Here is a 27,631-nt window from a genome sequence, read left to right on the forward strand (position 1 = left end):
AGATTTTAAAATATTAAGCAACTTAGAAATACTTACAAATAAGTAAATTTATTATTGATCTTTTATTTTATACCACTTAACATATGAAAAATATCTCTACGTGGCGTACAAAAACCAAAAGAGCAATAGACAACTTAAATAAAATATTACAAAAATACAGTTACATATAAAAATGCTAATTAACTAATACAAAGTTACTACTATATATAAAAATCATATATAAATCCATATCAATTTATTTTCCTTCTGACACATGCCTGATATTTGGAATTTGGTTAAGATTAAAATATAAAGCAATGTACTTTTTTAAAGCTTCATTTTTTCAGGAAAAGGTAATATATGATTTATCTCAATATGTTTTGTAGGACTTAAAAGTTACATCAAAATGGCATTTGATCAAGCTTAGAAATTTTTACATTAATTGGCAATTAATTTCAGAACATGAGAGGTGCTTAACCTATGTAATGAAATAGAACATATTTACATGGTTAGGTGTGTTTCAAAACTTTATAAAAAGGTAAGCTGCTGTTACTGGAATGTGGAGTTTTCTTGTGGAAAATTCACCACTTTGCCTGCTTATAGAGCTCTGGTAAGGCAAAATTGTGTATGTTATACATTTTGCTCATTCTCTATGTTTTTGTATCAACTCCATGATTAATCTTACATTCTGCAACAGGATTAAGATTTTGCTAGTAAAGAAAAATACTTTTAAACTGGTCTCAGAATGAAATATATCTGTTTCTCTAATTATTTTTATCTGGACACAGGTGCACCATGTGACCATTTGCACTCAGTTTCCTGTGAGATCCAGAGCTTGCTAACCACACAGGTGTATTTAGGCCCTGATTTAGGGTCTGATCTGCCAATCTGGGCATAGAACATGTGATCTGTACTGTGGGCAGGTTCCCACATGCATCCAGTGGCATCTGTTTTGTACAGTCAGATGCCAGTCTCCTGGCATATGTATCCGTCCCCTGATTACTGTAACACTCTGCATGTGTGTATGGACCATGACAGATATTCTTAACGCTCATATGCTGATAGAACTCTCATATTGCCACACAAGATGGCATTACTGACATCCGTTCACAATATCCATCTGCCGACGATCAGAGCTCCTAGCATCAATCCCTGCTCTGCATAGAGCAAACAGGTATTAGAGAGGAATGTGGTTGCGTGATCCTGCTCACCTTCCCATGTGCTTAACTCTAAATGCGGCTGCACCCTGAAAATAAATTGCATGTAAAACAGTAAAGCGTAGAGGAGTCCTGAGATGCTCTGCATTCGTGAAGCTGTCAGGAGCAGTCATGACTCAAACTGGGAAGCTTTGCGATTGTGTGTGGCTGCCCTCATGTGATGATGTGCAGCATTGCAAGTTGCAGCATCCATCTAGTCCAGTACAGTACTCAAATGTTTTGTTCCACGGACCACTTGAAAACTGCTGAGGTCTTGGTGGACCACTTTATTATTTTTCTGCCTCTTGCAGGAGTTGCAATGTGCTGTGCTAGATGCTGTAAGATTTGTGCCTGTGTTTTTATTGTTTCTTTTATTTCTTATGTGGTACTTTATTGTATTACAACTGGCATTCTACAGAGTTCAAATTGTAACAGAGTAGCATGCAATATCAGATGTCCTTGAGTTATTGTGTTAGGAGAGAGGGAGGAAAGCTCTTCTCCCATCTACTTTCTCCATGCCAGGTATAATTTCATGTCCGATACAAAATTCCTCTGTATGAACTGAGAGGGCTCATCCAGACTTCATTTTGTGTCACATTATTAGGCACAGGTCCACACTTTAAAGCTCTGTCCAAGCGTCTCTCTTTCCCTGGCACTTACCCCATGAAAACCCACCAGAAACAATTTTGTGGAAAATTCAGATTGCAGTTTGTTCCAATTCCGTGTTAAAGAGCAGGTTTTCCTGGGGAAAGCAGTGGGGAGGGGAGAAGAAGAAGCACTCAGACACGGACCAGGAAAGTGCAGACCTGTTCATAGAAAGCAAAAGGCAAAAGGTAAATGTAGGTGAATCCCTAGAATGATGAATGCTTGCTTCTGTTCATGGACACATGACATCATAACAGCACCAGATCTAGGACTGTCTGGGTGTTTCCCCTGCATTGGATGCCAAGCTGAAGGGGTGCTCACTCAGGGTGCCATATTACTAAAATCCACCTCTAGAAACAAGCAGGCAAACTCCTTGTCCCAGAAGATGGGGGGGGGGGGAGGTGTGTCAGGGACCTTCGGACCTTTGCCCAGAGCACCCAAGGAGGTCAGAGGCAACTTGAGAGAATTTGCACCCCTTCCATTTTTCCATGCACAAGCCCCATACTCTGGAGCCAGGACTGAGCAAAGCATCCTTGCAAGTGGGGTGTGTGCGCATGTCCATGTGTGCGTGTTTGCTAGGGGCAAAGTGGCAGCAGGTTATGTGTTAGCTCAAGAAGAAAACCTAATCATTCTAAACACAAAAAACACTAAGCACTATATTAACAACTTTTTAAAACACTTGTAGTCTAAACTTCTCATCTGTTTTTTACAACATTAAAATATTAGCAAATATTAATGAGTGTTACAGCATTCTACCACAGAGTGATATAACAATATAACACTAATTTTATTAAAAAGAAATTTTCTGCTCACCATTTTAGCAACATTTTAGAGTTTTTTCTCATTAAATGCTTACGATACTCACTTCTGATGCAAAACAAAAATCAAATACTTTTTCTCTTATGCTATGGGTTGCAATTAGCAATGACATTTAAATAATGAATAAGCACTAAGTGCTGAATACATAATTGATATTTTAAAAAATTGGAAAGATGATACCATGGCCCTCTTTCAACAGTGAAAAGAAAATATGACTACTTTTGCAAAATACAAACGGACCACTTTCAGTTGTAGATTGTGTACGGACAAAAATAATGGTATTTGGAATGCATTTATAAAAAGCATAATAACTTGTTAATAATTTTATACTCATTAGAATAACCATACTACTTATATACCTATATATTGTTTTGTACTACAGTCTCAAGCACTTTTTCACTTTGTTTCTCTATTGTAAATTTTCAATAAAATATATTTTTTTATTTAAAAAAGTTCACGGCCACCCTTGTGAATTAGATCTTGCACTTAGCCACCCACTGCAAATTTTCTCCTGGCCATTTGTGTACAGTGGTATCTCTGGTTACGTACTTAATTCATTCCAGAGGTCCGTTCTTAACCTGAAACTGTTCTTAACCTGAAGCACCACTTTAGCTAATGGGGCCTCCCGCTGCTGCTGCGCAATTTCTGTTCTCATCCTGAAGCAAAGTTCTTAACCTGAGGTACTATTTCTGGGTTAGTGGAGTCTGTAACCTGAAGTGTATGTAACCTGAAGCGTATGTAACCCGAGGTACTACTGTAGAGTAGGCAGAACATAGCACGAAATGTACACAGAAAAGCAGCGATTCCCCCAAAAATGTGGCAAGTCATTTGCAATAGGGCTGGACATTACAACAGATGGGCAATGTTTTATTAGTGCTAAGAATAGGCGTGCCCCCCACCCCACTACTACCACCTCTGTCCGCACCTTGCCTTGCTTTCTGAAAGCAGCACCCTTCTGTTTGAATCCCCCACCCCACTTGTTCAATAAATATTGTTACATGGCTGCTCTTCCTCAGCAGAGATCGCACACCAACCGTGCAGGAAAAACTCCAGCATTTTAAAACATGTAAACCACATCTGGTTCACAGCCATTTCTCTACTTCTTCTTCCAAGTTCTGATGAATATCACATTGCTAATGCTAGAAAGAGGTCAGCAAACTTTTTCAACAGGGGGCCAGTCCACTGTCCCTCAGACCATGTGGTGGGCTGGAATATTATTTTGAAAAAAATAAAAAAGAATGAATTCCTATGCCCCACAAAAAACCCAGAGATGCATTTTAAATAAAAGGACACATTCTACTCATGTAAAAACATGCTGATTCCCGGACCATCCGAGGGCCGGATTGAGAAGGTGATTGCGCTTGATCCGGCCCCCAGGCCTTAGTTTGCCTACCCATGTGCTAGAGGGAGGCTCTCAGTTAGAGAAACTGCATCCTGCCATTAGCTCCCACAGGTGAATCTGTCTGCTGCTAGCACCTGTCTGTCTTGGGAGACGTTGGAGGAGTGCACATTTGGGGGGCGGGGTTTCTGTGGCTGTAGAGACCAGTGTGGGAGAGACATATTTTGTTGCAGCCGGGGGTGCATGCCTTTGTGTGCATGGGAATCCACCCCCCCCATGTGAAGGAGTCATGGGGCATTTTGAACTGCAGGTGGTGATAGCATTTTGTAAATGTAAAATGCTACCCACACATTTATCAGAGAGGGAGATTTCAACATAGCCTTCTTGCTATCATGCTAGTTAACATAACTGTGAGTGGAGATTTATATATCTCACATAGAGGAGCAAATATGTGAATACAGTGGTATCTTGGGTTACAGACGCTTCAGGTTACAGACGCTTCAGGTTACAGACTCTGCTAACCCAGAAGTAGTACCTCAGGTTAAGAACTTTGCTTCAGGATGAGAACAGAAATTGCGTGGTGGTGGCGCGGCGGCAGTGGGAGGCCCCATTAGCTAAAGTGGTACCTCAGGTTAAGAACAGTTTCAGGTTAAGAACAGACCTCCAGAACAAATTAAGTTCTTAACCCGAGGTACCACTGTATCATCATTTGAAATGGTACTGCTCCATAGGAACATAGGAAGCTGCCTATTGAGTCAGACTGCTAGTCCATCTAGTTTTGTATTGTTTACACTGACTGGCAGCAGGGGTCTCATTACTTCGTATCTTAAATTTTACCGATTGCTTTCAAAGCGATTTCCTTTGGTCACCTTTGTTTATACTGATGATTCTTGAGTTGTCACAAGTAACTATGTAGCCAGGTATTGGTAATAGCGGTTGATTTTCTTATAAATTAGTTAACGTACAGATATGCCAGGCGAAGGTTTGTGCATGTTTGTTGAGTTATATATAAACATTTCATGCTAAAGATTTTCTCCACCCTTATGCTTTCATAAAAATGCATTAAAAAAAAATTCATGCAATATTCTTTGCTGTGTTATTATCTTCCTTAGTGGGTGGGCCCCCAAAAAAGTTTTGGGACCGCTCGGCTACACATACTTTCCAAACACTTGAAGCAAGTAATGGTTTCACATCTGGAGGCAAGAGGGGAAAGCTCCTCTGTCCCCAGGGCCGTCTTAACCATAGGAGCCAGGGTTGCGGGGCACCCAGGCTCTGGGCTCTCAGGGGCGCCAGGCTGAGAGTCTGGGGCCCAAGAGTTGGAGTCTGGGGAAAAGCCAGCCGGCCGGTTGGAGTGCTGCAGTGGGCTCTTCTGCTGCGGGCAACTCTGTGCCACAAGTTCGGGGGCGAGCGAGCCAGCGAGGCGCTAAGGCAGCCAGCCGGCTCTGCCCTCCTGCGTGCCAGGGATTGGCATAGGGCCATGGAGAGGCCCGCCCAATGCACGCTGCTTACACCACGAGGTGCCCGGCTTCGCTCAGTCGCCGATGGTGACGCCCTGGACTGGTCTGTTGTGCTGGGCTCCTTATGTTTCCTGTTTTCTTTTCCTGAGGAGAGTTTAAAAAAAAAAAAGTTGACAACTCTGGGCAACCTGGGGGGGGGGCAGTGCGGATCTTTGCACCCCAGCGCAGCATACGCTTAAGATGGTCCTGTCTGTCGCCTCCCCTGCCATCCTCCCTCCAAGATTTCTCTTTCAGGTCCAGCTACTCCTCTAGCTGCCAAAATTTTCCTGCGGCTGCAGCCCATGTTCCTATAGGGAAAGTAAAAGAGGCTTTTCCTGTTTGCAAAATCACTGCTCCCTCCCCCCAATGGCCGCGATTTGCTGAACTCTACTGCCGTATAGGGTCGAAAACCCCCACAATCCAACTTGAGGGGCAGGCTGGAAGGGGTGGCCCTTGCCTTAGGAGGCCCAAAAATGATGTCATACTAGACTTTAGGCTACAACAACAGGAAACTGTTTACACGGACAAATGTGGGAGGGGGAATTGCTGCCCTGTGGCCCTGCCCTCACTCCCTCCTCGCTTCCTTGGTATATCTGCTTCCTCTGATTAAACTATACTACAAGGGGGCCTATGAAAAGAAGAAAAGGGGGATGGGAGGCAGATGCACCATTGATTAGAGTCTCCAGCACCCACCTCCGCACATCGTAGATTTGCATCCTGGCTGGTCCTCCTGAGGAAACAAAGCTGGAGGGTGGCAAGGAAGTCTAGTAACCCACAGAATTGGTGGCAATATTAGCATTACAATGCAAAAGAGCTTTATAAGAATAAGAATAATAATTTTTTATTTATACCCCGCCCTTCCTGTTTCAGAAAACCAGGCTCAGGGCAGCTAACAACAAATTTAAAACACTTAATTGATGCAACAGCATAAAATACAGTATAAAACATTAATAACAATAAATTCAGAAATCAAAAATCAATTTAGGGGGAAAATCCATCCAATAAACATTAGATGATCACCAGGGCTAGCTAGCTAAGTTAGTCCTACTTGGGCCAGCGAGGAGACATGGGGAGAATTAGCTGTGGGATTCCAGAGCGGGTAATCTTCATAAAAAGGGGAGAGGGAGGGAAGGAAGGGGAACAAAAGATCAGGCCAGGTTCAAATTGAAAGCCGGGCGGGATAGCTCTGTCTTACAGGCCCTGCAGAAGGAAGTTAAATCCTGCAGGGCCCTGGTCTCATGGGACAGAGCTTTCCACCAGATTGGAGCCATCACTGAGAAGGCCCTGGTCCTGGTGGAGGATAATCTGACTTTCTTAGGGCCCAGGACCTCTAAACGATGATTATTCATGGACCTTAAGGTCCTCTGCGGGGCATACCAGGAGAGGCGATCCCGTAAATACGAGGGCCCTAAGCCACAAAGGGCTTTAAAGGTCAAAACCAGCACCTTAAACTTGACCAGATACTCCACCGGGAGCCAGTGCAACTGGTAAAGCACTGGGTGAATATGCTCCCATGGCAGGGACCCCTTGAGGAGCCTCGCTGCAGCATTCTGCACCCGCTGGAGTTTCTGGGACAGTTTCAAGGGCAGCCGTGCACAGAGCGAATTACAGTAGTCAAGCCTAGAGGTGACCGTTGCATGGATCACTGTGGCCAGATCGGGGTGGGAAAGGTAAGGGACCAACTGCTTAATGCGGCGAAGGTGGAAAAATGTCGCCTTGGCTGTTGCTGTAACCTGCGCCTCCATGGAAAGGGAGGCATCAAGGATTACACGCAACCTCTTAACGGAAGGCACTGGCACTAATTGGGGCCCCGCAAGAGAAAGGAGTTGGTCCCTCATCCCTATACCATCCCAACCCAGCCAGAGGACCTCTGTCTTCGAAGGATTTAGTTTCAATCGGCTCCCACGAAACCATCCAGCCACAGCTTCCAAGCATCTAGTCAGTGTGTCCGGGGTCGAGTCGGTGTGGTCATCCATCAGCAGATAGAGCTGAGTGTCATCAGCATATTGGAGACAGCCCAGCCCAAAGCTCCAGACAATCTGGTCAAGGGGGCGCATTAAGATGTTAAAAAGCATTGGGGAGATGATTGCTCCCTGCGGCACTCCACACACCAAGGAGTGGCGCGACAACATCTCCCCCCCCAAGCGCCACCCTCTGTCCCTGACCAGAGACAAAGGAGCACAGCCATTTTCAGGCTATGCCCTGTATCCCCACGTTGGCGAGGCAGTGGTCCAGAATATCATGATCGACCATGTCAAAGGCTGCTGACAAATCTAAGAGAATCAGCAGTCCCGACCTGCCTTGATCCAGTTGTCTACGGAGATCATCTGTTAGGGTGACCAGAGCCATCTCGGTCCCGAAACCAGGACGGAACCTGGACTGAAATGGATCTAAAGCCAATGTTTCCTCCAGAAACCTACCAAGCTGTTCAGCAACCGCTCTCTCAATTACCTTACCCAGATACGGAAGATTTGAAACTGGGCGGTAAGTGGATAGATCTAAAGGATCTAGTGAAGTTTTCTTTAAGAGCGGACACACCACTGCTTCCTTCAGCTCCCCTGGGAATGTCCCTGTGCCAAGGGACAAATTGATAATTTCAACCAGGGGGATCCACGTGACATCTGGGCACGCCATGATCAGCCAAGACAGGCACGGATCGAGGAGGCAAGTGGTGGGCCTACCAGCTCAGAGGAATCTTTCCACATCAGCAGAAAGTATCCGATTGAAATGGTCCAACACTGGACCTGAAGACAGTCGAGGGGCCTCCAGTTCTGTTACTGTATCTAAATTGGCAGGGAGGTCACAGCGGAGCAACAGGACTTTCTCCACAAAAAAGCTCGTGAATGCCTCACAGCTGTGAGTCAAATTTGTGCTTAAATTTGGTTGTCCTCCTAAGGATGTTATTGACCTAATTATTCTAAAAAGTTGCGCCGGGCGAGAGCTAGCGGATGCAATGCAAGCTGCGAAGTAAGATTTCTTAGCAGCTTTCATAGCCATCTCATAGGCTTTCATAAGCGTCCTTGAAGCTCTGTCACGAGTCCGTCGCCATACTTACTGTAGCCATCTGAGATCCCGATTCATTTTCTGGAGCTCCTCGGGGTCGCAGAGGGTGCTTAGGAGCAATCTCATTGATGGCCGCCAAGAACCGGTTATTCCAGTCCTCGACAAGGTCATCTAATGAGTCGCCAGGGAGAGCAGGGTCCCGCAAGATAACCTCCGAGGGGGAGCCCAAATAGGCTTTGAGATGAAACTGAGGTAGATGAGGTGACTCTTGGGATCCCTCCCAACTCTGCAGTTCTGTGATTATTCTAGGAGGGCTACTTGATGCAAAATCCCACCCTGCCTCTTCCTCTGCTGCCCTCAGAGGCTGGATCTACCACCTGAGACAACTGCCTCACTGCACCTCATGGGTAGCTCCAGCCCTGGAAACAGTAGCCGCAGTTCTGAGGTGGCAGTGGGGCAAATGAAATGAAATGAAATATTGAATGCAGCCTGAAATCTTACCAGGAGGGTGCAGAAGAATATCAAACAATGGACAGCAACTGCACAGAGGACTAGAATCTGCACTCTAAAAACATGCTTACAAGCATTCTAAAAACAAGTGAAAAAGCACTCCCCCCAAAATACATATAAAAAATCATTCTGTCACACAGTAACTTCAGGGTTGCCAGGAACAGCATTTTCCAACATTCATCTTTCACTGGGTGGCCCCTTTGAAAGCTCTAATATTTTGAGAGAGGGTCCTGATGTTGGGTTTGGCACCTTAATCCACCCTTGAATCAGAAATGCTGAGGTGAAAAGAGGCAGCCCTTTTCAGGGAGGGAGGATTGAGCCAGGGCATATTTATTGCTCCTCCTTTTCCTCCTCTGCTGCCCCGGGCTCCAATTCATGACTATCCTTACTGCTTGCTTTCCCTTCAGGGGGAAGGCTCAGCCCCCCCCCCCATTGCTACACAGGGTCCAGCCTTATGCCCAAGATTCCTTCACACTCATAGTGACCCTTCAGGGCTCTCTTTCACTACTTTGTTAAACAAGATCCAGAGAGCCCAGCATGGCCTGGCTTTCTTGGGATCCCAAGAGGCTAAATGACCCCAAGAGAGTAAATCAAAAGTCTAGGGCATGGGTAGGCAAACTAAGGCCCAGGGGTTGGATCTGGCCCAATCGCCTTCTCAATCCGGCCCGCAGACGGTCCGGGAATCAGCGTGTTTTTACATGAGTAAAATGTGTCCTTCCATTTAAAATGCTTCTCTGGGTTATTTGTGGGGTCTGCCTGGTATTTTTACATGAGTAGAATGTGTGTTTTTATTTAAAATGCATCTCTGGGTTATTTGTAGGGCATAGGAATTCATTCTTTTTTCTTTTTCTTTTTCAAAATATAATCCAGCCCCCCACAAGGTCTGGGGGACAGTGGACCGGCCCCCCTTGGTCTAGGGATAAAGGGACAGTCTGTGCAGCCCTTGTTCCAGCCATGCAAGTGAAGCTGAGCAGCCCAATGAGCCTGGCAGGGTGTGCAGAATTGTTCTAGCAATGCCGACAGTACTGCCAGGTGATGCTTTCTGCAGGAAATTATGTCAGGGTGATCAGGCATGGGTGTTAGTGCAGCGTACACATTCCAGTGTGTAAATGATTCGGTTTGTGCAAACGTAGCTGAGGTTAGGTGTGTAAGAACCACAGCTGTTTTCAAAGCCAATAAGAAAGAGCCAGCAGGGCCTACTGGTCTGAGTGTCGAGCTAGGAACTGGTAGAGACTATATTTCGAATCCCCACTCACTGCCTGCACTCCATGTCTGGATCCAACACGCACAGACAAGAAACAGCCGCCAGTCATCCAGGGGTGGATGTGGGAAGCACTACAGATGGCTGAGAAGACACCTAGAGAAGTTACTGCTAAGAGAAGCAACCCATTATCTTTTTTCATATATCATTTTTTATATATTTTTTATTATTTTATTATTTTATTTTTATTAAAAGTATTCCAAAACATTTAATGTCATATACAAAAAAATCAACATAAATTTCTTTTTGCCTTCCCACCCCTACTTTCCTGCTGTTTGTTTTTTACTTCTTTTTATTAGCTTTTACAATACATGTGTTCTTATTACATCAACTTCACTATCATGAATTATTTCAGTAATCCATTGCTTATATTTCAGCCTGTTATTGATGGCAGTGCTTCGGCCACCAAGCATTGCTAGAATATTATTATTATTATTATTATTATTATTAATATCATCATCATCATCATCATCATCATTATATATTTATGTATAATCCATTTCCCCCCCTGACTGGACTCTAGGCAACTCACAGATAAAAAACAAGAAGCGCTAAAAACATAGGAAAAACAACCATTAAGAAACAATTAAACATAGATAGAACTAAAACTATACTTATATAAACTCACTTTAAAACATACATATAATTACAATAAAACAGCAAGAGACCAGCCCTTTATTCTAAAGCAGTCAATTCACCAAAGCCGGTTTGAACAAGAAAGTCTTCTCCTGAAAGGACAGCAAGGAGGGAGCCAACCTGGCTTCTCTAGCAAGGGAGTTCCAAAGTCTGGGAGCAGCCACTAAGAAGCTCCTCTAACACAGCCCCACCAAGCATGTCTGTGAGGGAGGTGGAACTGAGAAAAGGTCCTCCCCAAAGAGCTCAAATCCCAGACAGGTTCATAGGAGGGAATGAACGTCTAGCTTTCAGACAGCTTGCATCTGAGCCGTGTAGACTGCAGTCTAAAAGAACCCTGTTGGCTCATTCCATAGGCCAATGTGGTCCATCATTCTATTCTCACAGTGGCCAACCAGATGCCTATGAGTAGCCTGCAAGCAGGACCCAGATGCAACAGCCCTCTTCCCAATTGCAAACTCCTGAGGGCAGCCAATTCCTGCCGAAAACAAGGCTTGTAATTGGCACCAATCACCAATCAGCTGATCCATGCCAACTGCAAAGCCTGCTAGGATCTGCTGTACTATTGCCCAACTCTGTTCTCTAGATCACTTACGTGCTCAGATGCCTGATTGTCCACTGGGCACTTTGCAGGGTGAGCCTGGAAGGGGCAGTCTGAAGGGTTTGACATAACTGTGTGGTTGCAATGATTCCCTCGAGTAACTTACATATTCCTTGGTCTTCAGGAGGTCGGAAAGATCTCATAGCACTTTAATTTAGACTTGCTTCTTCCTACCCTTCTTTCCCACGACAACAGCAGTCAGTTGATGCTTCAGTTGGTCCTCACTGAATCCTTTGGGTGCACTGCCAGCGGTATGTTACACTGTAGAACATGTTGAGATGCTGAGTGGAGAAAGGAATAGTGGGGGGGCTTTTAGGTTTTGTGTAAGCAACAGCTTCTCTTCTCTGTAAGAAAGGTTTGAAATGTCACATGGCCTTTGCTGTTTTTATTATTTTAAGGGTATTATAACATACTGTTAATTTGTCTCTTAGCAGTATTTATTACCTTCTCCTCATTGCATAGAACAGAGAAAACAACCAAAAACAGAAACATAAAGCAATATAAATAAAGAAAAATGGCAGAATCTTGGTAACCACAAATTAATAATTCTGTCCTAAGACAAGCAAGCAAAACTACAAGGGGGGCGGGGAGTAAATTCCCAGTTGAATTTTGGCAGAAGTTGAATTTCAGTAGAACCGAAACAGGGCCGCTTGTGACAAATACAGGTCAGAAGGGAAATGGCTGCCTTTTCACACCCACCATTGTGAGCCTTCAGGTATCAAGAAGTCCCTGTCTGGCATCCCCAGGAGCTTCAGTTAGTTGCCTCCCCTCCTTCAAAGAGTCCAAGCAGCCAACCAGAGAAATGAACCAGTAAGCTTTTGAAAGCACTTGATGATGGTGGGAAATCCACACAGCATTAGCTTAGAGGAAGATCCTCCCCTTCTTCCAAGCTAATGACAGAGATGTTGTCTTCATCAAAGTCAATTCCCTGTCCGTGAGAAAAGAGAGCAAAGAAACAGGAAGGTCAGGGAGTGGGGAATGGATCAGGCCCCCAGGCAGGGATGGATGAATCTCTCACTCTCACTTTCTATCAGTTCCACATTTTTCCGGTTCTCCACATTTCCACTTTAATTTGGGAATTTCTTTTTTCTTTTAAGTGCTAATGAAAATTCACCCACATTTCAGAGTGTGTTTCTCCTAAGATATCCATTTTGTGTGTTATTAAGCCTAAGCTTCACGTTTTTGAAAGCAGGTATCTTGTGATATCTAATATGCTAATATGGACATGGGGCAGGGTGGAGTGGAGAACCTCTTTGCAAAATGGGGACCTAGGAGCATCTCAAAGCACATTTCTGTTTGTGTGACCACCCCCCACAAACATCATACCTACATCACAGAAAAGGTGGTCTACAACAGAAATTTGAATGTTGTTGTTTTTCCTGTCTGCCAGGTTATCTGATAATGCCTTATTTGATTGCCTTTCCTGGTAGTCTGTCACCCTTTGAAATGGAGATTCCTAAATTCCTGTAACAAGGATGGTGTTTTTTCCACCTCCTCCCTCCTTGCAGAGAAACATTTGGTCAGCTTGGGAGTCAAAATGGTTTCAGGACTGTATTCCTGTGCTGCTCCAGACATGTGGTTTGCTTGGTACATTTATGAACATTTATTATATATATATATATATATATATATATATATATATATATATATATATATAAAAGACCTTAAAATTTATTATTACAGTGTTGATCTGGGAAGCACAGATGAGGTAGGTCTGCATTAAAATGGAAACAAACTTAAGGTCTCCTCAGAGACCTGATTCATTCATTCATAGCATTTGTACCCCAAAAGGGCTCCCAACAAGGCTTAGTGAAATCAAAAACAAGACACTCCCTAATTGCAGAGTTACATTCTAATAAAACAAACCAACAAACAGAAATACAGCACACAATGAAAACGGGCAAGGAGAGTGAAGGAAAAGCAAACTCAAAAACCAGGCTCCAATGTCTAGAAGTGCAGTGGTAGCCTGATGAAATGGCTGCCCCCAGATGACAGTTGAGGGAGAGGAGGGCTGATGGAGCTGGCCTGTCTTAGTGTAGAGCTCCGCCAGGCCTCCTGTCTCCCCCTTGTCTGCACTTGGGAGAAGCCTTCCCATCAGGCTGCTCATGAGATCTTTTCTTCCTCTGTTTTTCTCTTTCCCTTTCTAACTATAGTAAACTTAAGTTAATATTCATTATTTAGAAATTTAAGTTAACCCTCTCCTGGATTCACATATATATACAGCATAAAGAATGCTCCGTTTAAAATAATATTCAACCAACTACAATGTAAAGACCAAGATTTCCTTTACAGCATTCATTCTTCCCTTCCATAAACTTGCCCAAAGCTCAACACTTTCTTTGACCTCTGATAGCTCTTTGCCAAACTTGGTGATACCACTATTCAATGTTCTATTTGAGTCTACTTGAAATGGCAACGTTCCCTTACCTCCAGGAGTCTTCCAGATGCCATATTATAATCCAAGAAAGTGAGGGTCACTAAACCAAACCTCTGCAAAGGTCTATACGCTGAGGATGCAAGAACCTCAGTTCAAAGGGTCGCAGGCTCTGTTGCTGGGCAACAGCCCTTGGTGATGTGGAATGCACCATGCCAAGATTCTAGAAGAGTCAGTGTGGCATAGTGGTTAAAACAAATTTAATTCCATGCACTTCAAAGGTGGTATATATTCTTTTAAATGTATGGTAGTAATAGTAGTAGCGATAAGAAGTTTTTAAAAAACAAACAAACTTATTTTCCGGCTTTTCAGACAGATGTTGTCTCCTAAACCAGTTGACACTGATTTTTAAAAAAGGCGAGACAAATCCTGTCCTCAGGTTTGGAAACTAAAAAATACAAGACACACAAATAGAAGGGATGTGGAGGAACAAGGCGCAGAGGAAGAACACAGGCAGCCCTGTTCAGGGAAGTTTTTAATGTGTGACATCTCAGTGTATTTTTTGTCTTTGTGGAAGCCGCCCTGAGTGGCGGGGGAAACCCAGCCAGATGGGTGGGGTACAAATGATAAATTATTATTATTAATAATAATAATAATAATAATAATAATAATATTGTAAGTCACAAGGCCTTGCTGACCTTCCCTCACCCAAAGCTATGTTTGGATAGAACTGCAGCAACTGAACCAGTAGCTCTTCACCCCCAACTTCAAGGGGCCTGTGGGGCTCAAGCCACCCTCAGATTCCCCAGAGGGGCTTATCTGGGACCCACAGGGAGCAGGAACTGGCAAGCAGACAGACAGGCTCACCTTTGTCATGGCCATCCAATGGCTTGATGTGGACTCCCATAACTCCAAGGCGGAGACTCTTATCTCCTACACTTACAGCACTTTACCTCCACTGCTGTGCCGCTGAACTGCTTGATGAACTCTTGCAGCAAGTGGGAGATGTCCAAGGGGTTAAAGGTGCTCTGAACAGCAAGGTCACTGGCTATAAAGTACACGGCCTTAAAGAGCTGCTCCACAGGAAGGAAGCCACCTGAAACAAAAGAGGAAGGTAGAAGGTGCCCACAGGGCAGGGCTGAGGAGCAGAATGCCCAGGTGCCTTTTCTGCAGAATTCAGAACATGTGGGTTGACACCAACTTACTCTGTGAAGAGCAATTGTTGATGAACAATGTAGGAACCGGTGCTCCAGCTGCATTTAAGACACACTGAGTTCTTATTATCAGTGTTCAGTCCCAGCATCTCTGCAAAGGAAAGGCTAAGCATTAGTTAGGGTTCTACCACCCTGGGAGAGATAGGAACAGCACTTTTAGACATTGGGGCCTGGTTTTAGAATTTCCTTTTCCTTCGCCCTCCTTGCCTCCTTTTCATTGTGTGCTGTATTTCTGCTTGTTGGTTTGTTTATTAGAATGTAAGTCTGCTACTCTCGAATATCGTTTCTTTGAACCTCTTGTAGGGTGGACTAAACTCGGCTCCAATTTTATGAAATATCCTATTATCCTGGAGACTGTTAAATGTGAAAAAAGACTGAGAGTAAATCCCAAATCTCAAGAGATTCTGAGAGAGTTAAAGTTATATCAAGTACAATATATGAAAATAATGAATCAGGAAATAGAATGGAAAATTAAACAAATGAGACAAAAGACTTTTGAATCGGCCAATAAATGTGGTAAATTGTTGGCATGGCAAACGAAAAAGAGACAAAAACTAAATACGATTACGAATTTAGAAGTGGAAGGAAGGAATATACAGAACCCTGCGGAGATTAGAAGTTGTTTCCAGAAGTATTTTAAAAGACTATATACTCAAGGGCCAGTGAAAGAAACAGATTTAGACCAATTTTTGAAAACAAATGGACTACAAAAAATATCTCAAGAAAATAGACTAATTTTGAATGACAGAATAACTGAACAGGAAATAGAAGGTGCCATTCAAAACATGCAACTGGTAAATCTCCAGGACCAGATGGCTTGACCTCTAGATACTACAGATCTTTAAAAGAATGGTTAATTCAACCATTGAAAGAGGTCTGCAACGAAATAATGGAGGGGAAGAGGGCACCAGAGTCGTGGAAAGAAGCATATATTACACTTGTACCAAAAACAGAGACTGAAAAGACACAACTTAAGAACTACCGCCCTATATCATTACTTAATGTGGATTACAAAATTTTTGCAGATATTTTGGCGAAGAGATTTAAAAAAGTGTTGTTGGAAGAGATTCATAAAGACCAAGCGGGCTTTCTCCCAGGAAGACATTTGTCTGATAATTTGAGGAATATAATTGATATCTTGGAAAAATTAGAAGTGAATATAAACACTAAAGCAGTGTTGATATTTGTAGACGCGGAGAAAGCCTTGGACAATATTTCTTGGAATTTTATGAAGAAGAATCTACAGGGTATGGGGGTAGGCCAAGGTTTTGAGAATGGTATAAGTGCAATTTATTTAGAACAAAAGGCTAAACTAATTGTAAATAATGTTGTGACGGAAGAACTTAAAATTGAAAAAGGGACACGACAAGGTTGCCCAATTTCCCCACTTCTTTTTATTTCGGTCCTGGAGGTTCTGCTGAATATGATTAGAAGGGACCAGATGGTTAAAGGTATACAGGTCGGAACTAAACACTATAAATTGAGAGCATTTGCAGATGACTTAGTATTGACGTTACAGGAGCCAGAATCTAGTACTAAAAGGGTTTTAGAACTGATTCAAGAATTTGGTCAAGTGGCAGGATTTAAATTGAACAAGTCAAAAACCAAGGTTCTAGACACCGTTTGAAAGAGAGAGGTTTCAGAATGAGACAGGTTTAACAGTGGTTAAGAAAGTTAAATACCTGGGGATTAACATGACAGCAAAAAATGGGAATCTATTTAAAGATAACTATGAAAAATGTTGGTCAGAAGTGAAAAAAGATTTAGAAATTTGGTCAAATTTGAAGCTTTCACTGCTAGGCCGTATTGCTGCAATAAAAATGAATGTATTGCCTAGAATGTTGTTTTTGTTTCAAACTTTGCAGATCGTGGACAAAATGGATTGTTTCAAGAGGTGGCAGAAAGATATTTCTAAATTTGTCTGGCAGGGCAAGAAACCCAGAATAAAATTTAAAATACTAACGGATGCAAAGGAAAGAGGTGGATTTGCCCTGCCAGACCTTAAACTGTGCTATGAATCAGCAGCTTTTTGCTGGTTGAATGGCTACTTCTTGAAAACACTGACATTTTGGATCTAGAAGGTTTTAATAATGTATTTGGATGGTATGCATATTTATGGTATGATAAGGTCAAAGCACATAAAGCATTTAAAAACCACATTGTCAGGAAAGCGCTGTTTAATGTTTGGATAAGATATAAGGATTTGCTAGAAAATAAAACCCCAAGGTGGCTGTCACCAATGGAAGCGAAAGCCTTGAAAAAGGTCAATATGGAGGTCAAATGGCCGAAATATTGGGAAATTTTGGAACAAGACGTAGACTGAAATTGCAGAGCTTTGAAAAACTAAAAAACAAAGTGCGAGACTGGCTTCATTATTATCAGATAATGGAGGTATTTAAATTGGACAGGAAAATTGGCTTCCAGGTGGAAAGATCCAAATTAGAAACAGAATTGTTAGAACCCAAGACTAAGAATTTGTCAAGAATGTATAACTTGCTGCTGAAATGGAATACTCAAGATGAAACGGTAAAATCGGCTATGATTAAATGGGCACAGGACGTTGGACATAACATTATGTTTGCTGACTGGGAACAGTTATGGACCACAGGTATGAAATTTACGGCATGTAATGCCTTAAGAGAGAATATCATGAAAATGATATACAGGTGGTACATAACCCCAGTCAAGCTTGCGAAAATCTATCACTTGCCCGATAACAAATGTTGGAAATGTAAAGAAACTGAAGGTACATTTTTTCACCTTTGGTGGACGTGCCCAAAGATTAAGGCTTTCTGGGAAATGATATATAATGAATTAAAAAAGGTATTTAAGTATACCTTCCCTAAGAAACCAGAGGCCTTTCTCCTGGGCATAGTCGGCCAAATGGTGTTAAAAAAGGATAGAACTTTCTTTATGTATGCAACAACAGCAGCAAGAATACTCATCGCAAAGTATTGGAAGACACAAGAACTTCCCACGCTGGAGGAATGGCAGATGAAACTTATGGACTATATGGAATTGGCGGAAATGACTGGTAGAATCCGTGACCAGGGAGAAGAGTCGATGGAGGAAGACTGGAAGAAATTCAAAGACTATCTTCAGAAACATTGCAAAATTAAGGAATGTTAAAGGGATGTTGGACTGAAAGTAAGTGGTTTCCAGCTGCACAGGTTAAAGTTAATGATAGATTAAGATTAAAGATCAATATTAAAGATGTTTAAAGAAATGGAAATTTGATATTAAAAGGGAAAATTTTAAAGTTATATGATATTAAGATCAAGGATTAGGTTTAAAAAAGTTGAAGGTATATATTTTAACATATTATTAAGTTAAAGATTGGGATTAAAAAAGTGGAAAAGAAACTGCTGGACAAATAATGTGGATTGGAATACAAAAGAGGGAGGTATGAGGAAGTCCAGAAAATAATTATTTTAAAATTGGAAATGGAAAAGAGAGTTTGTTTTTAATTGTTATGCTTTGTGTTTTTTATTGTTGAGTTTTGTACTGTTTTTTGTGTGTGTTGTTTTTTTTTTCTTTCTTTTGTTGTTTAAAACTTTAATAAAATTATATATCCTGGAGACTGTTAAAGCACCTATAAAAATCTGAAGAAGTATCTGAAGAAGTGTGCATGCACATGAAAGCTCATACTAATAACAAACTTAGTTGGTCCCTAAGGTGCTACTGGAAAGAATTTTTTTATTTTGTTTTGACTACGGCAGACCAACACGGCTACCTACCTGTGACTATAAAACCCTACTCAACAGGAAGAAATAAGATTTAGTATATGACAGACAAAAATGGAGTGAAGAATTAGGGGTACAGATAACAAATGATATATGGGAGTCAAGTATAAAATCAACAGAAATAGCCTCTACGGATCTAAAACTAAGACTTATTCAACAGAAAATAATATTCAGAGTCCACTGGACTCCAGCAAAACTATACCAGAAGAAAACAACAAGTGCAGACAACTGTTGGAGATGTGGGAGTAAAAATGCGAACTTAGTACAGATGTTGATTAACTGCCCAATGATAAGATAATTTTGGTGCAAGGCGAGGATATTTATAGCAAGAGTAATAAAAAGAAATTGTTATTTAGTGGAACTGAATTTAATTCTAAATTATATTCCAGAAACGTGGGAGATTTCAAGGGGTCAAAAAAAAAATATGAATGTACTGTGCTATATTAGAAGCAAAAAATCTTGTTTTGATGAACTGGAAGAGCCGCAAAAAGATTCCATTGAGCACATGGATTGGTAATATGGACAGATTAGCTACATACGAACCAATTGCATGTTGACGCAAAATAAGAATGGATGAATATGAAGAAATTTGGAACGAATATTTAAGCGATAAGGTGGATAGTGGTGGGAAGTAGGGGGAGGAGAGAGAGGTGGGAAAATATAGTTTAAAAAGGTGTAGTTGTAGGTATATCAGTGTATTCAAATCTGAATTGTCAAATTGTGTTATTATTGTTTATAGTTTTTGTTGTATGTGTCTCTTGTGGTTGATGTCTGTATCGAAAAAACGATTAAACAATTATTATTTTTTAAGTCTGCAAGTAGGCAGTGTCTTGTTTTTTATTTCACTTACGCTCACAGGCCAGTGTTTCCCAGCTGTCAGTGTTTATACTACATTTTTTTAGATTTGCCCTGAGAGTCTTTAAACCATTATACAGGGATTTTTTTTCAACTGGCGGGTGGTGCTGTGGTCTAAACTGGAAGACCAGCGGTTTGAATCCCTGTGACAGGGTGAGCTCCCGTTGCTCAGTCTCAGCTCCTGCCAACCTAGCAATTCGAAAGCACGTCATAGCGCAGGTAGAGAAATCGGTGCCGCTCCAGCGGGAATGTAAAAGTCGTTTCCATGTGCTGCTCTGCTTTCACCAGAAGCGGTTTACTCATGCTGGCCCCATGACCCGGAAAAAACTGTCTGCGGACAAACGTTGGCTCCCTCAGCCAGTAAAGCAAGATGAGTGCCGCAACCCCAGAGTCGTTCGCAACTGGACTTAACTGTTGGGTCCTTTACCTTTTTTTTTTTTACAGGGCTTTCAGATGCCGTATTCTAATCCAAGTGTTATAAGAATTCGATGGTCCCAAATATAAAATAAACGTTCATAAATGTACAAGGCAAAAACATTTATAAGTATATAAACCACACGTCTGAAATAGTACAGGAGAACAATCCTGAAGTCATTTTGACTCTCCCAAACTATTTTGACTCTCCCAAATTGACCTCAAATATTTCTTTGCAAGGAGGAAGAAAATGGGGAAACTTCTCCATTGTCTTTTCCTTATCTGTCTTAAGGGAATATCTGTGTATGAATCGGGTTAGCCTGTGACCTGGATTCAGGAACTAAAAGTATTTACCATCACAAAAGAGTGGCCAGGCATCCAGGTAAAGCAATCAGTGTCTGTTAACAGATATCTTGGCAAACAGGATTTCTGCTGTAAACCGCCTCCTGTGATGTATTTCTGCTGTAGACCCGCCTCTTTCTGTGATGTTTGTATGATGTTTTGGGGGGTGGTCTTGAGCAACAGGGTGGGCAATTTCAAAAGTCTATATAAGAGCTTACACACCATTGTTCAGGGTTCCTCCTCTCTCCTGTGTGTGGTGAGTGAGGACCCTGCTGCAACAGTTCAGGCTTACTAGCTTACAGATCAGGCTTACAGATCAGAGCTTACAGATCAGGCTTACTAGCTGCTTTGCATCTCAATATTCTTTGGTTGGCCTCTATTATTTTGTCCTACCAATAGGGGACTCTTAGATACCCCATAAGGGAAAAGGAGCAGGTTTTTTCATATAACACAAGAAGCAAGGGTGAATAAAGCAAACCTCTGCAAAGGTCTACACGCTAAGGATGCAAGAACCTCAGTTCAAACGGTCACAGGCTCTGTTGCTGGGCAACAGCCCTTGGTGATGTGGAATGCACCATGCCAAAATTCTAGGAGGGTCAGCGTGGCATAGTGGTTAGAACAAATTTAGTTCCATGCACTTCAAAGGTGGTATATACAGTATTCTTTTAAATGTACAGTAGTAATAATAGTAGCAATAATAAGTTTTTTAAAAACCAAACTTATTTTCCGGCTTTTCAGACAGATGTTTTCTCCTAAAGCAGTTGAGTTGACACTGATTTTTTAAAAAGGCGAGACAAATCCTGTCCTCAGGTTTGGGAACTAAAAAATACAAGACACCCAAATGGAAGGGATGTGGAGGAACAAGGTGCAGAGGAAGAACACAAGTCACAAGGCCCAAGGAAAGGCTTAAGATATCCGCAAGTAAGTCAGAACCTGCTAGGGTCAAGCTGACCTTCCCTCACCCATAGCTGTATTTTGGATAGAACTGCAGCAACTGAACCAGTAGCTCTTCACCCCCAACTTCAAGGGGCCTGTGGGGCTCAAGCCACCCTCAGATTCCCCAGAGGGGCTTATCTGGGACCCACAGGGAGCAGAAACAGCAAACAGACAAGCTCACCTGAGGGGCTTGGTTCCCACACTATTATATTACAGGTTCCGGGATTGTGTGTTTATTGAGATTTTATATCCTGCCTCAAAGGGCCTGTTGCCCTCACAAGGTGACTCCCTCCTGAACCCTGACACCACCCACTTTCCCTGGAGCAACAGGCAGCAAGGCTTCTGCATTGCCCCACAGACCCGATGTCTGAAGAAGACTGAACTGGGGAGTCAAGAGCCTCCCTAGTAGTAAATACAACCTTCTGTGGTGAATCCTCCAGGATAAAAAAGAGCCCCCTCAGCTCCACCAGAAGTTGAGCCCGCCCTGTCCTTAATGCTGGGTGATTGACGCTCCAGGCCAGCCAATAGTGGAGCAGCAGCCTTGAGAAAGGGAAGAAGTTCAGCAAGGAGTCCATTTAGCACTGTGGCCAGGCATTCTGGGGAAGGGGGGGGTATTATTATTTTTTGATCCACCACCTTTTTATCATTAGTGTTTTGTCCCAGAAGCAGCAAGTCTGGTGTGTGTGAATACAACTGATCCCTGATTAGGTGTCCTTTGTTAATCCTGCCAACTCCTGACTATAAAAGCTAACCATTAAACTGAAACTGACACAGGGACAAATAGAAGAGGACGCCTTCACCCCAGTATGGCTCTCCTTTGTCGCTTACCCAATAAGACAAGAATCCCCCAACAGCATACGATTCAATATGGCTGACCTGATCCAACAATCCCTCCCCCCCACCACACAAATGCAAACAAACCGCACTGTAGCCAACTAAAGACAACCAACTAGGCCCTGCCCCCCCATACCTCTCACTACCAAGGAAATGTAATAAGCGAATAGAAAGAGAATCTACCTAGTTGACATGGACAAGCGTACACTATATAAAATAATATGTTTCACCACACCACTCTTCCTCTCCCCCCTCTTCTCCGACCTTACACTGTACTCAACACTAATGTCTCACATCAAATGTAACCGATCTGTAGAAAAGAGTTTACAACCTGAAGAGACAATGCATGTATTTTTGTAAACCAAGAAAATCTTTTGAGGAAAATTATTTAAAAGCTTCCATAATAATAATTGTTATGTATTGGGTTTAACACATTTTATTTTACAAGGCGCGCTCTAACCAATCGTATAAGTGTTGGTAGACGAACGTTCTAATGGCAAGTAAGCACATGCACTTTCAACTGTCAACGGCCAACGGTCAATTCATTGCTCAGGTTCGTTATTGTCCAGTCAGTTTGGTTCTTGTGTTCCTATGAGTGAGCTGTTGTTACTGACAAATGTTGAATAAACTTAGTTGAGGAACTTATACTGCCTTGGGCTTCTGACTTTTTCCAAATATGTAACATTGGCGATGAAGGTGGGATTGATGAGCTCCCGCCGGCTGCCAGAGGCCCAAGACTGCACCGCAGCACCGCCGCCTGCCGCCTCGCAGTAAGTGCGACCTCACCGCCACGCTGGACTCAGCAAATAGTCCTGGAAACAAGACCGCGCCTGCCGCGTCTTCGCAACCACCCACAATTGCACAAGCGACTGCCCCAGGTCCGAGGATCGCTACCAGTCATAGTCGGCAGCCACTGGACTTCGATATGAGCCATCCTGCAGAATGGCCGGTGGCTCTGCCGAATAAGGAGCTAGGTCCGACTACAAGGCATCACTAGGGAGGCAGACAAGGCAGATGTGCTACTGATGGTGCTGGGAAGTTCCGCCATCACTCTACTGGAAGGTCTGGTGGCACCCAGGGACATGGAGGCATGCACTTTCGATGAGCTGACAAAGGCTATGACAAGACACCTCGTGCCTCAGCCAACTAAGAACCACCGCCGCTATGACTTTGCACACAGAGAGCAACAAGCACAAGAGTCAGCGAGTGAATACATCACAGCGCTCTGGGCGATTGCGATGTATTGCCAATTCGCTGACATCGAGGAACGACTTGTTGAAAGGTTCATCAGTGGCGTGTGAGACAGCCGTCTCTGCCGCAAGCTGCTGGCAAAAGACGACATCACAATGATGGAAGTATGAATATGGCCACGGCCTTTGAGAGGCGGCCCACAGCCCCCGTACCAAAAGAAGAACTCGCCGCATCCAGCGAGACCAGTTGTCTTCTGTAGATTCCCACAATGAGGATGTCTACTGAGCTTTGGACCAATCCAACCGACACCACCGCTCCCAAGCTACGAGCGCATCGTTGAACCAGCGGTCATCTGACGCACCTTGAGGGACCTGCTCCAACTGCGGAGAAAACCATGAGCGTCGGACATGCAGGTTTGGGGATATCACATGTTGCCACTGTGGGAAGACTGGGCACATTGGTCGAGTCTGCCGCTCCAAGACCTCTGTAGCATGACCCAAGCAATGTGTCCACGAGGCCTACATAGAGGAGGAGTTACAGTCCACCTCTCCAGCCAGGGTACTTCAACTTCCTTCCCTGGGGTCCAACAAGCTTAGGGTACATCTCAAGATAGAGGCCCACTACCCTCCTTGATTGTATGCACCCCGACCGGGCTCTTGAGCAATGGCCATCCACTGTGGTGCGGGGGGCTCCAAGAGGGTTCTCCCCGGGGGACACCGTGTACATCCGAAACTATGGGTCTGGACAGGATTGGCTCCCTGGTATCATTGCCCGCTGTACAGATCCAGTTTCCTACAAGGTAGGGTTGGAGGGGGAACTGGTTTGGAAGAGACACCTCGACCAGATCAGAGCCAGGGCACCTCCGAATACAGAACTTCAAGTGGAACCAGAGGACAGAGAAATGGGTACTTCAGGAGATTCAGTGCCCAGGCCAGGGCGGGAACCAGATGGGTTGCCAGTGACTGAGTTACCCCAGCAGGGCGACTTCAGGCTGGAATCCTCAGTGGCTCCATCGGCAGTGACCCCTTCGGAGCCGGCCTCGCTGACCACCCCACTCAGACCGCAGGTACCGGAGGAACCTCCTGGGTCACCCACTCGGGCACAGGAACCGCGACGGTCCCAGCGGGAGCGGAAAAGGCCAGCACACCTTGATGACTATGTTTGTTCCTTTTGTTAGGAAGTTGGGGGGAGGAGTGTTATGTATTGGGTTTAACACATTTTATGTTACAAGGCGCGTTCTAACCAATCGTATAAGCGTTGGTAGACGAACATTCTAATGGCAAGTAAGCGCATGCTCTTTCAAATGTCAACTGTCAACGGTAAATTCTTTGCTCAGGTTCATTATTGTGTTGTCCAGTCAGGTTGGTTCTTGTGTTCCTATGAGTGAGATGTTGTCACTAACAAATGCTGAATAAACTTAGTTGAGGAACTTATACTGCCTTGGGCTTCCGACTTTTTCCAAATATTTAACAATAGTAGTAGTAGTAATAATCCTGCCGATTACGGTAATTGTTTTTGAAAGATGCTCCCCCGCCCCCGTTCTCATACACAGAACTAAATGCCTATTTTATGATGGCACCTACAATTGTTAGAATTGGTTGTGGGGGGGTTCCCCCCCCAAAAAATCAGCATTTTTATGACTTCAAAAACAGGACAAATTGGGGGCCAAATGGGACAGGAAACTCTGTGCCCCCCAAATGGGATTGTCCTGTACAGTGGTACCTTGGGTTAAGTACTTAATTCGTTCCGGAGGGATGTTCTTTTTTTTTTTTTTTTAAATAATCTTTATTGCTTTTAAAACTTACAAGAAAAGAAGAAAGAAGAAAATAGGAGAAAGAAAAAGACAAAATAGAGCAGAGAAGAAAAAAAAAGAGAAAGAAAAGAAAAAACAATACAATACAATACCATAAACAATACAAAACACAACCTTAACACACTAAACTAAACAAAGCAAAAGAACAACAATTTAAAAACATATATCATACCATTTCATTACTCTATCTTTCATTCCCTTATTTCATCGACCTCCTCTCACCTCCCTTTTTGTATTCCACTTCTATTACTTGTTTCAGCAATTCCTTTCCATCTTTCTCTATTTTTATCATTATGAATATCTTAACATATTTTGTACCTTATTTTCCATTAATACTGAAATACTTATTTATACCTAACTCCTTATAACATTTCTGCTAAAGCCATAAAATTTCATTCCAACAATTTTCTAACACTCATTAAATTTACAATATTTCTATATATAAACTTTAAACTTTCCCAATCTTCTACCACCATCTCTTCTCCCTGGTCTCGGATTCTGCCAGTCATTTCCGTCCATTCCATATAGTTCATCAACCTGGAGATCTTCTGTCCGAGGCTCTTAAATCTTTTCCCAGTCCCTTCTGCAGTTTTTCTTCATATTCTTTGATGCTGAGGGTGCTGAAGCGCAGGCTGTTCTTAACCTGAAACTGTTCTTAACCTGAAGCACCACTTTAGCTAATGGGTCCTCCTGCTGCTGCCGCGCTGCCGGAGCACAATTTCTGTTCTCATCCTGAAGCAAAGTTCTTAACCCGAGGTACTATTTCTGGGTTAGCGAAGATGGTGTTTCCTGCTTGGCAGGGGGTTGGACTCGATGGCCCTTGTGGTCTCTTCCAACTCTATGATTCTATGATTCTATGTGTATCATCTTTGCAATCCTTACAACAGCCTTCTAACTTAGGCCAGTGTTGTTTCCTTCCTATCACACGTGTGAGAGCCGAGGCAGTGAGAGACAGAGGGAGAATATGTGAAGCTGCCTAGCAAGCATAGAGCAGGGGGCAGCCTGAAGCAGGCACTGAGCTCCTGCTCACAGTCACTATAGCGCATCCACTATGACTGACAGCCATGGGTGGCAGTGCCTGTTCTGGCCCCTAACATGAACTGGGAAGGTGTCCTGCCTCACTGAAGCCTTGTGTACCAGGGTCATGCAGCTGCAGTGGTAGTTTCTGGGGTCTGGTGAGATCTTAAAATGAGCTCTCACTAGAACCTGAAAGCTGCCATCGCTGCCACTTCTCATTTCTCCAACAGCGGCAATGGGATGTGTGCGCAACCCCCCTGCCATGGAAGTGTTGTGTGGGCAACCCCAGCACCTGGCCTTCCATCCAAGACTCCTTCACAAATGTGAGGGAAAGTGGCGGCTTTCAGCAAGATCTCACAAGAGCCCCACAAAATATTGCCAGAAGCTGCAGCCACTTCTCCTTACTTCCTTGGTGGTAAGGTGGTAGGACACCCACAGTGGCACTGGGGAAGTGAGGAGAAGTGGCCATGGCTTCTGTTGAGATGTTGCAAGAGCCCTGCAAGATCTCACTGGAACCTAGAACCCATCGCCGCTTCTCCTCGCATCTATGGCAGAGGTAGGAGGGCGGTCACAGGGCACCCATGGGATTCTGCCTCCTGAGGTGACTGCCCTCAATCCACCTCAGGGGTGGTCAGCCCTGCAGACAGCAGCCATCAAAGGACATGCCTTTGTAGTCAGCAAACACCATATAAGGAGTCAAGCCCATCTCTGGAATGTCCCACTTCACAGATTGAAGGTGGTGACTCACATGACCTACAAACAGAACACAACGTACCTACAAACAGAAATTTCCTCTGCACAGAAAACTGGTGTGTCTGGGAAAGCAATTTCCATTTTCCAACACACTAGTTTTTAATATGCATACAGTGGTACCTTGGGTTAAGTACTTAATTTGTTCTGGAGGTCCGTTCTTAACCTGAAACTGTTCTTAACCTGAAGCACCACTTTAGCTAATGGGGCCTCCCGCTGCCGCCGCGCCGCCAGAGCACGATTTCTATTCTCATCCTAAATCAAAGTTCTTAACCCGAGGTACTATTTCTGGGTTGGCGGAGTCTGTAATCTGAAGCGTTTGTAACCTGAAGTGTATGTAACCTGAGGTACCACTGTATTTAATGTGTGTGTCTGTGTAAAAGCAAGTAAAACAACTTAAAGAGTTAACAAAAAACACACAATTAAAGTAGAAGGCTGGGTATGATTTTAAACATAGAATAAAATAAAAGCCTTTACTGTCATGGGTGTGATGAATCTTAAAACAGAGTGATATACTAAATTACTGAATCAAATCCATTGATAAGCAGAGGGAGGAAACAGACTGCATTCTTCCATATTGACATACATTGTAGGATCAAACCAGATCTCTGCAAATCTATCCTTTTTACATTGTCCCCTGGAAATGTGTAGTTTGTTTTTCAGCTT

The 27,631-nt window shown here is 43.3% G+C and overlaps 1 long non-coding RNA gene across 1 annotated transcript; it reads left to right on the forward strand.

Moving 5' to 3' along the window:
- Window positions 1–18,678: 18,678 nt before the first annotated feature.
- Window positions 18,679–24,818, forward strand: LOC308468100. The gene is made up of 2 exons (XR_013981472.1): window positions 18,679–21,345; window positions 22,891–24,818. It is a non-coding gene; the product is annotated as an uncharacterized lncRNA (long non-coding RNA).
- The last annotated feature ends 2,813 nt before the right edge of the window (window positions 24,819–27,631 follow it).

This window comes from Podarcis pityusensis (assembly GCF_964106645.2).
Source record: "Podarcis pityusensis genome assembly, chromosome: Z".
Taxonomy (NCBI): Eukaryota; Metazoa; Chordata; class Lepidosauria; order Squamata; family Lacertidae; genus Podarcis; species Podarcis pityusensis.